The sequence below is a fragment of the Pleurodeles waltl genome, chromosome 6, assembly GCF_031143425.1.
Source record: "Pleurodeles waltl isolate 20211129_DDA chromosome 6, aPleWal1.hap1.20221129, whole genome shotgun sequence".
In the NCBI taxonomy this organism is placed as follows: Eukaryota; Metazoa; Chordata; class Amphibia; order Caudata; family Salamandridae; genus Pleurodeles; species Pleurodeles waltl.
The window spans coordinates 785,281,090-785,293,166 of NC_090445.1; the positions used below are offsets into that span (position 1 = coordinate 785,281,090).

The 12,077-nt window shown below is 48.2% G+C and overlaps 1 long non-coding RNA gene across 1 annotated transcript in view; it reads right to left on the reverse strand.

Annotated features, from left to right (window-relative positions):
* Nucleotides 1-495: 495 nt before the first annotated feature.
* The window catches only part of LOC138302040 (uncharacterized), a 138,624-nt gene continuing 127,042 nt past the window's right edge, over nt 496-12,077 (reverse strand). Inside the window, exons 2-3 of the long non-coding RNA XR_011205237.1 lie at nt 2,357-2,526; nt 496-1,830 (exon numbers count right to left, since the gene is read on the reverse strand). This is a non-coding gene — a long non-coding RNA (uncharacterized lncRNA). The remainder of the gene's footprint in view (nt 1,831-2,356; nt 2,527-12,077) is intronic.

A 12,077-nucleotide genomic window follows, 5' to 3' on the forward strand; every position in this document is an offset into this window, starting at 1 on the left:
TGTTTAATGATACCCCCCCACCTTATGGGGGGGGGAATAAAGTAAGGGAGAGCAGAAGAGAGGAAGGAGGGAGTGAAGGTAGGAGAAAGCGTAGAAAGATTTCACAATTTTATGATGAGTAAAGGTGAGAATTCACTTGCCCAGGATTACACAAAGTGGTGACCAAGAACTTTAGCTCACAATGCACAAAAACCAGCCCACATTTTAGGAAACTTTGCCCTTTAAGGTTACATCAATTTTTGGGCCAATCAAGGCAAGTGCCTGGGTTGTGAATCCATTTGAAAGTTGTTCAAATACACTTTCGCCACTTCAATTTGAAGTGTTGATGCAAGGTCTATCTTTAGCTAGAAAGGCCGATGGACCTAGAAGAAGTGAAGAGAAAGAAGCAAAGACAGGAAACCAATGGTGAATGTGACAATATGTTTATTTTTAGCAAAGGGTTAGAAATTATATTTAAATAACATTTACAAAATATTTCAATTTTCTTTCCACAAGCATTTTGGGGCCCATGCAACACATCTGTTTCTCTTATCAATCACTGTTCTTAGCCTTAATGTGGGCATTAGTGCCTAGATTGATCAAGCCTTTGTGCTGTCTTTGCATCACACAAGGAGACGCCATGACAACGCAGATGCTTTAGTAATATATACAAAGCCATACAAGGGGCGATTTGCACCACATTTACATGGCTTTGCAAAGAAATGTAACACAACGCAGCTGCTTCCACTGCGTTATGTTAAATTTCAATTTGGGAGGCTTTCACATGCATCCACCCATGGGCTTTAATGCATTCGCAGACTGCGTAAAGCTAGTAAACCTGTGAATGCGGCCAAGTGCTACACCTTCCCCAGTGAGGTGTAAGAAGGATGTGAATATCTTTATTTTCCTTTATTTCCTCTCTCCACATTTGTTGCATACTGCAGCACACATAAAAAGAGGGGAAGGCCTCAATGGTTTTTTTGTGCAGGAGGGTGTCTCTACCTGCACAAAGACAATCCTGCCCGTAAGGCACTATGGTGCAAGGGTTCCTGCATTGGCGCTAGGCAGCAGCAGACTGCCACTGCAATGAGAGTGCAGACACTCTCCTTATCTTTGTAAACATGGGGCATTTCTGCTTTCTCCCTTTCAGGCAACGCAGCACAGCAACTTTGCTTGCTTCCCTGTGTTGCATGAAATATTAGTAAATATGCCCATAGGTTTCATAAACATTAATTAAACTAAAGTACAATGTCCCACCATACCCTCGAAGGTAATGCGATTTTACTTCATGTGAAGTCGTCCAGAGGTGTGTGATGTCACTTTAGCTAAGTTTATGATTTTGGCAAAATGAGTCTGATGAATATTAGATGGAAGATGTGGAAAGAACCCTTACCGACCCCTGCTACTGAAGGAAGTCAGCAAAGGTTGCTCACTGTAACTTTCCAAGCCTTTTTTACTGTAAACGTGACAGGCCATAAACTCTTCCTGGCACTCCCAAAACACAAGCCGTCCGAGACACCCACTGGCATTACCAGGGCATTGCAAAACCCCATCTTACCACGTATTGTGGAAGCATGGCTAAAACAAGGCAGAAATGTGTGAGGCTCCCTTACACACTTAAAAAAATTAAGGAGATATTGCTGAGTTAGCCAAACATCCTTTATGCTGGTAACATTCTCCGTCGCTCCCTCCAGAACCTTTTGAACTCCGATTCTATTTTTTACTTCCGTTGTGCCGTAGGGAGGGGGTGAGAAGAAGAATTTGGGTCATCCGGAACACGACTGACGCACGCGAGGAGTGTTGACTCAGAAGAAGGAGCTGGCAGGAAGTCACCGTGCAGTTATTCCAGTCCTGCGAGTTGTCAAAAGAGTATATATTATATATAGACCGAGGTAGAAGAATCCAGCTCCAATACACAAATAATACCGGCTGCACTTGAATAATTAGCCCGCGCGCTCTTCCCTGCAGTCTTCATGCCAACACTTCACGCTAGTTATTATTCAGACACAGCAAGCAAATTCAAGAGGCAAAACCCTGAGGTCAAAGCTGATTGGTAGCGAGGCGGAGTGCGGTAACCAGCGGACGATGGCGCCTTGGCCGATTTCTACACACAAACAGCCCAGTTTGTGGACGACTTTACTCAACTTTTTACTACTAAATGACCATTCAGACGCATTTTTCCAGAGGTAGATGCTATATATATATATATATATATATATATATATATATATATATATATATATATATGCATATATATATATATATAGAGAGAGAGAGAGAAAACAAAAGTTGTGTGCCCACCATTATAGCATTAGACGCCTGTTTAAAGTGAATCTAGTTTCTTTTTTAATTATTAAAAAAAGTATCTGTTACAGACCTTGAATGTTCTTCAGATTTCCACTGGGCCTGTAGAACTTTAGCTGTAGCCAAACGTGCAACATGCACCGTAGAGCTGTGTAGTGCCATGGCATCACAGTGTATTCCTATCACCTTATAGGTTTAGTCTTCCCATGTCTCATTCCTTTAACTTCACTATATACCAAGGATCTGCGACAAAACGCAAAAAGAGCACAATCCCAATCACCACACATTACAGTGAAACACCACCCACATAGGTAACATCGGAAGCACACACCCAATCAAGCACGCCATGGCATTGTTGCAATACAACACAACACAAGATACTAATGGCAGTGCTACCAATGCACACAATTATAATAGTAGTACAGTTATTAAACACCCTCATACCCACATTTATCTCACCAATGGATCAATGAGAGACTGAAAAAAAGAATGTATATTGATTTAAGTAAGGCAAATACAATAAGACATACAATAAGTTTCTTAAAAGAATCCTTGTCTCACCCATTAGTAGTACAGGTGGAGGTCATGACCTTCGCCCTAGAATAGGCAGAGTGGTTCGAGGATACAATGCGACAAATAGAAATAGAATTAAAGAAAACACACATTTTCAGATGCTATCAAGTTCACATAAAGAAGTAAAACAGGGGTGGCTCCTCCGTTAGGGCATCGTTCCCCCCCCCCCCGCCAGCAGCAAAACTTTCAGTATGAGCGGATAATAAACTTTGTTTATTATCCCCTCGTTGTGAAAGGGGTGGAACATCTGGGATGAGGAGCAGTGGAAGTGAACAGCACTCCCCCTCACTGCGCCTTTATGCTTGGCCGGCTGTCTGGAGCTGGCCACACACACATGCGCAGTAGGCTCTCTCCAGCCCAGCAACACAGTTGCCGGGCTGAAGAGCCTGCACAGGCTCCCAGTCTGCCTGGGAGCACCCTGGCTGGGTGCTTTCAGCCAATTCCAATGCTGCTTTGAGCAGCATCAGGATTGGCCGCAGGGCAGGCCGGGAGCCTGTGCCTGCAGCATGCAGAGAGAAGCAGGGCGGAGCACGGCACAGCATTGGAAAGGTAAGTGTTCATTTAAAAAATATATATATTTAATTACATTTTAGAACGCCCTCCCACCTCTACACCCTGCGCGCCACACCCGCCCACTCCTTATGAACAAAGCTAGCCGCAACTGAAGTAATATGTATCAGCCACTAACTTCAAATAATTTGGAGAAACATGATAAAGTGAAAATGAATAAAAATAAGTTAACAAGTTTACAATAAGTTAACAGTTAACAGTGAAAGTCCTCAATGCAACGATTAACATGGGTCTTAGATGCTAAGTTTAGGTGGACGAGGTGCTGAAATCTCAAGCCACACCCGACCTAGAAGCCTGGCTCTGGCTCAGCTTGAGATTCTCTTGGAACCTCAAGCTCAAGATGAACCAAGCGTTCACAGTAAGCAATACAGCCCTGTAGTTAAATCTTCTAACCATGTGGCATGGGAACCAGGTTCAAATCTCACCAAATCACCCTGTGCTGGAAAAAATGTGTAACTTGGTCTGAGTCTCTTTTGAAGTGCTCCTATGTACTTGGGCAAGGTAATCGCTATGTAAATCTGCCAAAAATAAAATGTTGATTCTGCCTGTCAATGATGCTGTAATCTCATTCTTCAAGAATTAAGGAGAAAGCATCAAACTTTGATGTCAGAAGGAGACACCTATCTTGTGGTTGAATTGCACATCCTGAAACTCGAAAATCTGTGATGATCCCAGGCTTTCCTGCTTTCACCAAACTGTACGATCCTAGTCAAATGCTTTATTTCATCAAGCCCTCTTTTTTGTTAATTATCACATATGAGAGCACCTTCAAATATGTGAGTTCAGGGTGTGCGCTATATAAAAATCTCTCTTGTGTTTGACTTAAAAGTATGCTACGTTGCTCCATCTACAGTCAGAATCTAGGCCACATATAGGGTACACATGACAACTAGCTTGCCTCGCCGTTCAATAATGTAATTGCCACCCTGACGGTGGCAGGAATGTTTCTCAGTGCATATTTAAAAGCTCTCTCTTGTTATTTAATACCTCTCAATACAAAGACTTTAAGGAATATACTTTTTCGAATTTTGAAGACACCTTAACATAGTCTCAAGTCCTAAGAAAAGAAGTGAGTGGACTCCCCAAGTTAGGCAGAGTGGGTTTGGCATCACCACGCATGACATCAAAGTGCGTGACATCACCACACATGACATCACAGGAAGTGACATCACAGGAAGTAACATCATCAAAATCTGCCCCACTCCAATCTAAAACAATCTGCCCCACTCCAGTTCACAACTATCGGTCCACTCCAAGCTGCCCCACTCCAATACAAAACAATCTGCCCCACTCAAATCTGCCCCATTCAAATCCAAAATAATATGCCCCACTCCAATCCAACTCAATCTGTCCACTTCAATCCAAAACCATCTGCCCCACTCCAATCTTCCCCACTCCAAACCAAAATAATCTGCCCCACTCAAACCAACACAATCTGCCCCACTCCAATCCACACCACTGCAATTTTCCCCACTCCAAACCAAAGCAATCTGCCCCACTCCAATCCAACACAACCTGCCCCACTCCAATCCAAAACAATCTGCCCCAGCCCAAGCCAAAACAATCTGCCACACTCCAGTCTGCCCCTCTCCGATCCAAAACAATCTACCCCACTCCTATATACCCCACTGCAATCCAAAACAATCTGTCCCACTTCAATGTGCCTCACTTCAATCTGCTCCACTCCAATCCAAAGCAATCTGCCCTAGTCCAATCTGCCCACTGCAATCCAAAACAATTTGCCCCACTCCGGTCTGTCACTTCAATCCGCCGCACTGCAATCCGCCCACTCGAATCCAATCCACCTCACCCCATTCAAATCCACCCCACTCCATCCCATTTCACCCCTCTCCAATTCACAACAATCCACCCACTCTAGATGACCCCACTCCAATCCAATATAGTCCAATCCAATCTACCCCACTCCAATCTAATCAACCTTACACCAATCCAATTCACCCCACCCCACCCCTCTCCACCCCAACCCACCCCACTCCACCCAGTCCACTGTACTCCAATCCAGTCCACCCCATTCAACCCACCCCACTATAGTCTAATTCACATCACTCCAGTCCAATCCATCCCACTCCAGTTCAATCCACCTCATGCCAATCTAAACCACTCCATTCCAGTTCAACCACTCCACCCACTCCAATCCAAACCACCCCACACCAGTCGAATTCACCCCACTCAACCCATCCCTCTCCAATCTATTCCACTCTAAAAATCCACCTACTCCAAAACATCCACCTCATTCCAATCCAGTTGACTCCAATTCAATTCACCCCACCCCACTCCAAAATACCCCACTTCCTTCCAGTCCAATCCATGACATTTCACCTCACTGAAATCCAATCCACTCAAATACTGTCCACATCACACAATACAATCCACCCCAATCTAGTCCACCCTACTCTAGTCCACCCCACTCCAATCCACACCACTCCCTACTGCCTTACTGCCTAAGCCTAAACACTTCGGAAGCGGAAGGGAAAGCGGAAAGCGGAAGCAGCACAGTGACCCGGAAGCAGCACAGTGAGCTGGCCTGCCGAGCCGTGCCGTGCCGAGCCGTGCTGAGCTCCGAGACGCAGAGCCCCCGTGACTGTCTCCTGCCGCATCCTGTGTCCTGTTGGGGTGCCGGGGGTTGGCACTGCCAGGAGGCACTGCCGGAAATGCCATTGGAGCGCAGCAGGCATCCCATCATGCCCGTGTCTGTTCCTCTCCTGGTGGTGCCGTGCCGTGGACCGGCGGTCAAGGTGCGGAGAGGAGTGAAGGTAGGGAGGGGGCACTGTGGGGTGTGAGGGGGTGCTGTGTGAGGCGCTGGGTGGGGAGGAGGTGGTGAGGGGGATAGGTCGACACTGCACGCGCGCTGTTCAGGTGCGAGGCAATGGTGCACGGGCGTATGAGAAGTGCATGGATTGGTGTCGGGGCCATGGGGTTAGGCTGTCCGTCTGGTTGGACACTGTGGGCATTGTGGTTCTGAGGAGGTGCTGGGGCGTGTGGTGCAGGGTGAATGGAAACGGTGGGTGGGGGTGCGACTGCTCTGCATCCACCACCTGGCCTACCGTCCTGTCACCGGCCTCCGCGCCTCTCCTCTGCCCCTTGCCCCCCGGGTCCTCCGGCTTGGCCTCCCTCCCTCTTGGATTCACCCCCTTCCCCTCCACCCTCACCCGTTCCCCTGCCCTGCTCGCCACAGCCCTGCAGTGGGGCCCACCCCTTGCACCTGCTCTGGGTCTCTGCCCTGTCACTGACAGTACCCCTCGTGCCCTGGAGTCGTCAGCCCTCAGTATCTGACCTCCTCAATCCTTCCTGGTCCTCCTAAGCCCCCCTCCCCGGCCAGGCCCCTGGTTGCATTGACAAACAGGCAGGGCCGGACAGCGGGAGGAGGGCTGGTCGGGCCCCTCTGCGTATGGTACTAGGCAAGTGCGGTGACTGCACCCAGTCACCCCAAAGGGCGTGCCCCAGCATTCGCGGAAGCAGCCCATCTAGGGTGGGTGCGGCTTGCGGACGGCTGGTGAGTCCCACATGCCATTCTGCAACATCAGCAGCAGCACCACCAGCGTCGAGATCTCCAAACTCTTCAGCCTTCATCTGACTCTACCTCAGCGGAGTCCAGTGCTCTCACGAGTGACAGCGTAGTAGCCAACCGTCAATTCCCCATGCCTCCACTCTCACTACCATTACCGCAACCACCCCACTAGTGGGAAATTAAGGGCGTTATAGGAAGCAAAAAAGGGAAGGAACTGTTGGGAAGAAATCACATGACCATGCGGTCCAGCAAAACAAGGAAGACACCCCCCAACAAAATTGTTATGGGAAAAAGGAAGAGGAGAACACAAGCTCAGGACTGCAACCATGAGGCCCAGATTGTCTCACCCCTCATTGAGATCGAGTCAGACCCACTCCAAGGAGGTCCAGAAGAGCAACCTCATGCTGGGCATAGTCTGGAACCAAGATACAGTCTGGAACAATCCAAAAAACATTGTGTCACCAATTTCCAACCGAAAATCTACACCAAGTTCTCATTTTTTTAAAACAGCAGCCCTAGCCTTGTCTCTAATAGCAACGACACACAGGGGCTACAGTCACCACTAATTCCGTCGATTTTCACTCATACAGCAGAAACCCTCCTGTCAAGAAACAATTCCGCCACAACGGGGGCTTCCTCAAGCCCAATCTTTGCTCAACCTCCCGCAGCTAGCACAGTCTCGACACCTCTGGGGCAATCTGCCATACTCACCAGGGCAGATGTGCCCGAGGAGGCCAGACGGACTCCAGCGAAGCTATGGTGGACCTCCACCCAACAATGTGCAGCCCACCAAATTCACCTGGAGCTACACGGACTGAAAGTGGCACAGCCCAACTTTGAGAACGAGGTGGAACAGCAGTCTACAGATGGTTTGACCTTTCCTCTGAAGGCCTCCGACGATGACTGCCCGGAAAGTACATCAAAAGATGGATTGCTGGGCCTCTCCCCTTCACCTCCCTTAGTAAAAACGATATCAGAGGAGCTCCACACAGGAGCGGATGCAGAAAGCCTATCTTACCTAAACACACAGGAGTGGGAAGAAATGCTTGTTGCATATTCTCAAGACTCCTCTTCTGTCACTAGACTCACCCCAGAGCCTAGCCAGCAATCTCCAGACGACGAGCCAATGAACAACCAGGCCGTTCCACTTCCAAGCCAACCATCTCCCAATGAAGGTGCAAGGATCAGTGCAAGCATGAACACTAGCGCCACATCAACAACTGGATAGCAGCCTGCCTCAAACCGTTTCAAACCGCATCCGGACGGCACCTGGGCCTCCCTGCTCAACACCTTGCAGCTCCTAGTCGAAGCACTCCACTACCAATGGGACAAAATGGACGTTCAGGTAACCCTACTCAACACCTTGGCAGTATTCGTAGCAGGTATTGACGAGAAATTAGGCGACCTCAAATCCCTCCTTATGCAACCACAAGAAAACTCCACGAACTTCTCTACAAGCTACCTATGTGGCTCCATAGTTGACAAACTAGCCACGCTACCTTTGATGCTAACCAACCTCTGTGCATCTCTAAAGATGGGAGCCTCCAGCCAGCATCCACACTTGCATCCCTCTCCTGGCCCTACCATACTACTCCAGGGAAAGACTCACTCGGAATCACTCGAGACCACAACCATCAGCCTGGGATCAAAAAGCGATGACAGAGCAAAAGGCCCCTTCCAGGAGACTCCAGTTATTGCAAACTCTTGCAATCCGACTCCAACAGCAACCGCACCGTCACCTTCAAGGGACATACTATTATCTGGCAGCCCTGGGGATGGCAACGTCACAGTAAAACTGAACGCCAAGCAGAGACGCATTCAACGGAGGAAAGGCCGTATCGCAGGGATTGGAGCAATCCCAGATGCAGCACCTAAACTAACAATACCGGACATCTGGGCCTTGAAAGAAGTTACATCCTCTGGATCACCTGCCCTAACAATAATCTCAGCGGTTCCATCCTTGAACTTGGCCACAAAACAGAAGAACGCTGCCAAAATCAACCTCCCCTGGTCTGTAGAAGGGACGGACAACACTGGGGAACTCCGCACTGCACTTTCTGGAAGTCATGGTCAATTCACACAAATAACTTCCCCCACACAAGTAACTTCCCCCATCCCCTCCCTGGTCCAGTCAACGACGACTCCTCCTCAGGCCCTGAGAGCATCCATTAAGCCTCTTAGCCGTACATATCACGCACAAGCAGAAAACCTTACAATTAGCAGGCCTAACAGTGTTGGAACCAGGGAGAAGACCCCGCCCCAGGATCCTTTCGGCATCCTCTGCAGAAATTCAAGACTCCACCAGATTCGGCCACTACCAACCCATTCATTTTTCACCCGCATTATAAATACAAAGGATCTGGCAACATTCTGAACAGGCGGAACATTCTTCGGCTACTCTCACATATCCCCTCCACAAGCGGCCTCAATTCAACTGATCTTCTATCAGTTGAATTTCTCCATCCAATTAACACCACCGCTCCTGAACCCACTAAAGCCACATGGAAGACAAGCCTGATTGCCCAAACAATCCTAGGAGAAAGTACAACCTTTGAACGCTGGGGTATCAGTATTACCACGTACTGTGAGGTTGGCTACCCACCTCCCCTGCTATCACCGGACCCCGCTTTAGAAACAGGCCCCCAGTGCCGGGAAACACGCTCCGTACTCAGGAGCGCTCGGGTCTGCTTCCCGGTAAACTCAAGTTCCTCCAGGACTGCTAGAGGGGAATCTCTGCCCCCAAAATCCATCAGCTCTGTCAACCTCTTCTCAAACAATGAAGGCTTAAGGTGGTTTTCAAAAACAAACAACAACTACAACAGGCAAGGGTGACAAACCTTAGATAAAAAGATGGGCTTTACATCTATAAAGGAGACCCTCCATTTGTGCTCATGGAACGTCAATGGCCTCCTCTCCAAAGTACAGGACTCTGATTTTATACAATACATCAGCACCTTGGACATCATATTAATGCAGGAAACCTGGCTGGAGGAACCATTTCACTTGCAGGGCTAAATGTGTTTCATTACCCCAGCAATCAGGATAGCGAAGTATGGGCATCTGCAAGGTGGCCTTGCCACTAATGTCTCCCTAGCATTATCGGCTAGAGTCACCCCTTTGCATTCCACCTGCTACTCCATCAATACGGTGTCAATTGCCGCTACAACAAGCGCATCTGCAGTAGAGATATTTCTTGTAAACACCTACCTTCACCCTAAAACTAAACTCAGTGAAGCCAATATTTAGTGGCTCTCCTCGAGAACTTCATAAGCAGCGGCGTCATAGCTGACGTGGCCGACATCATCGTCTAAGGGGACTTCAATCTGCACCTGCTAGGATCCTCAACAGATTAAGTTACAACTGTTCTTTCAAGTGCCTGGGACCTCCCTGCACAAGGGGCTAACATACATGGCCGTCCAACAAAGATCAGCAGGATGCTGCTCAATGGCTCAGAACTGTTACAGCTAAGAGCCCTGAATGGCAGATTTACTGAAGACTTGCCTCCGGTAGCATCATATATTTCAACAATTGCATCCACCACAATTGACTACACATTTGTTTCTCTTCCACTATTCAAGCAAGTAGCCTCTTTTCAGCTAGGCAACAGGTGCAAGAGTGATCACTGCCCACAGGAAGTATCCATCAAACTGGGGATAACCAAAATGGAGAAAACTAACATTGCACAAATCACCACTTTTACCACAAATTGCAAGCGAGTCAAATGTGGGCAATCAAACATTGACCTACTCATCAAAACAGCAACGGATCCCGCACTCGAACTTGAAACAACTAACGATAGCAAAGTACAGAAATGGGAACAACTCACAACCAGGCTTAGCGGAATGTTTGCGGTACCAATTACCAACAGGCTACCACCACCTCCTGCAGCAGTAAGTCACCTGGCACAAGCCCACAGGTCAGCACTGCAAAATGCAAAGAGAAAAATCAACTCCAGCATAAGGCGACTCCGTGGCAGCCTGGGTAATCCAGAACTTCTGACAAACCTAAGGCACCACAAACAGGAACTGAAAAAACTAAAATGGGCAATCAATTGGAGCCGCAATGAAGATTTGTGGGCCAGGCTACATTCAGATGCAAGGAGTAACAACAGCGTACGCTTCTGGCGCACAATATGCAACCTCACCCGCCCATACCATAGTGCCTTTACATCGCATATACCAGAAGCTGTCTGGGCCAAATATCTCGGACTGCATTTCAACTGACCAATATCAGTTAGCATGGACACACAAAACATGATCACACCAGGATTTCTTCCTCTACACAGGCTTGCACCAAAGACTAAGCATTCATTACTCACCGATTCTGTCACTATACATAACCAGCTAGCCAAGGGCTGGAGAGGTGGCGCCCCGGGACCAAATGGCCTCCCACCCACAGTCTTCAAGCACAATAAACCCTTCTGGGAAAAGATTCTTGAACCCCTCTACCTGGAAATAGGTCTGACAGGAATGATCCCGCAGTCCTGGAAGGGGTCCAGAATCTCCCCCATCTATAAAACAGGGGACACGTTGCTTCCCGATAACTATCGTCTGATTGCCTTAATTGACAACGACACAAAGTACTTTGCAGGCCTGTTACTGGATCATCTGTTGGCATGGGCTACCGAAAAGGAAATAATTCCTACGATTCAAACAGGATTCTCCAAACATACCGGCACCATCATGAACATCACGGCCATTGGCCTCCTAAGTGACAAAGCAAAAACACTGAAACGTCAGCTCCACCTATGCTTTGTTGACTTTAAGGCGGCATTCAACCATGTGGACAGAAACTGGTTGTGGAAGAAGCTTGCAGCCTGGAGGCTTCCCCATCCACTTCTACGCCTAATAATAGCTCTCCACACAGACACATGGGTCCAGATAAAACTAGGCACAGGCACTCAAAGGGGATCCCTACAACCAAAGGCCTAAAACAGGGCTGCTTTCTGGCACCCACACTGTACAATCTATATCTGGCAGACTTAGCGGGTGCACTCACCCTTACAAACTCGCACCCTCCAAAAATTGGGGACCTCGAGCTACCATGCCTCATGTACGCCGACGATCTCGTACTACTCAGCCACACGGAGGTAGGCCTTCAGAGACTATTCAACGCCACTCAG